Source organism: Triticum urartu, chromosome 4 (genome assembly GCF_003073215.2).
Source record: "Triticum urartu cultivar G1812 chromosome 4, Tu2.1, whole genome shotgun sequence".
Lineage (NCBI taxonomy): Eukaryota > Viridiplantae > Streptophyta > Magnoliopsida > Poales > Poaceae > Triticum > Triticum urartu.
The window spans coordinates 550,641,969-550,643,520 of record NC_053025.1 but is presented as its reverse complement, the minus strand read 5'-3'; the positions used below and the strand labels follow the sequence as shown (position 1 = coordinate 550,643,520).

General features: G+C 47.8%; 1 non-coding gene across 1 annotated transcript; it reads left to right on the top strand.

The window, feature by feature from the left end:
- Positions 1–1,122: 1,122 nt before the first annotated feature.
- On the top strand, positions 1,123–1,195 carry TRNAF-GAA. Its single transcript has one exon. It is a non-coding gene; the product is annotated as a tRNA-Phe (tRNA).
- The last annotated feature ends 357 nt before the right edge of the window (positions 1,196–1,552 follow it).

The following is a 1,552-nucleotide window of genomic DNA, read 5'->3' as shown; positions in this document are numbered from 1 at the left end:
CGGAGTGAATGCCCCGTCCCCGCACGTCAGGTCGATCGATCGACCCGGTCGATCGGAACTGGCCGTAAATGCCCATGCAGCCCCACCCACCCCCACCTGTTCCGTTTCAATGCGCTGCCTGGCTCCGGCCGGCGTCGTCCGCTGCCTCAGCCAACCTGGCCGTGCGTGCGCGCCTTGGATCATCATGGATCGGGTAGCCATGGGATCGGACGCAGAAGATAGGATATCGTGACCAGCGCCGTCGTCCTCCATGCGCGCGCTCAGCGCCGGCCGCGACCCGACGGCCTCGACGCTCCCGCAAGATGCACGGTGAACTTGCACGTTTGTTCTCCTGACGTAAACAAGCTTTTGTTTTGCACACACCTAGACCTAGGGGTATGGACTTAGATGTTGGGCCACCTTTTTTCGAAAAGGAGGGGGGAGGAATGCCCCCGGCCTAGATGTTGGGCCACCTAGTTGTCTCGCCAGGACATCGATGGCAACAGGGTTGCTTTTACCAGGGTGTTCTTATCGTATCAGGCGCTCGATCATGCGCTTAAATCCTTAAACGATTATATGGTGCAAAGAGGAAGCAGCAAGAAACCAAGATATTAGGTGAGAGATACTGTGTACGTAAGCGATTGCGTTACGTTAGAGAGCGCCTATCCATCTCTTCGCAGGGTGTGTAGGATGTAGGGTGTAGGTGGACGATTGCGCTGAAAGACAAGACGATATTGGCCGGCACATGATGCTACTTATATCGGGGTAGAGCGTTCTGTATGATAGACATAGAAGTGACATGTTTTTATATCGAGATTCGTCGTTGTGTGGTTGACTTTGATGCATCAATTATCGACGTCAGTCTAGCTCATAGCGGATTACTTACGTGCGAAGAGTTTTCGTCGATGTGCTGAAAGTTGGAACTTGGACCTAGTGACCTGCTCCGATAAATCAAGACTTTTAACTGAATAGCCATCTTAGCGCTGGGCGGATGCTGTCATGAGCAGGCAGGTCGGTCCCGGACTTCAATTCAGAGTTCCAAACCGTAAGAATTTTTCACTAAACAGGAAGCGTTTGATCTGAGTTAGCTCGTCCTGCTGCCTCGTAAGATAGAAAAGGCATTTAAATATTTATCTACCACAAGCGGGGATAGCTCAGTTGGGAGAGCGTCAGACTGAAGATCTGAAGGTCGCGTGTTCGATCCACGCTCACCGCAAAAATTTTATTTTGGAATAACGCAGCCCAACCCAGTTATTATTCCTTTCTGGATATCGCTATGTCTAGCTCATAGCGAAACCTAAAACTAGCTTCCTCTCGCGTCAGGCGGCTCCCTGAATGGGGCAGCCCAGCCTTGCAGGAGGCCACGGCCTCGTTTTTTTTTCTTTTTTTTTTCATGTTCTTTTTTCAATTTTTCTTTTATTTACTTTCCTTTATACTTCGGAAAAGTCTACATAAATATATTAAAAAATAATTTTCATAAAACATTTGAAATTTTCTGTTAACTAACATTTCAAAAATGTTGAATGCGTATACATAAAATGTGTATCACGTATACAAAATATGTATATAAAAA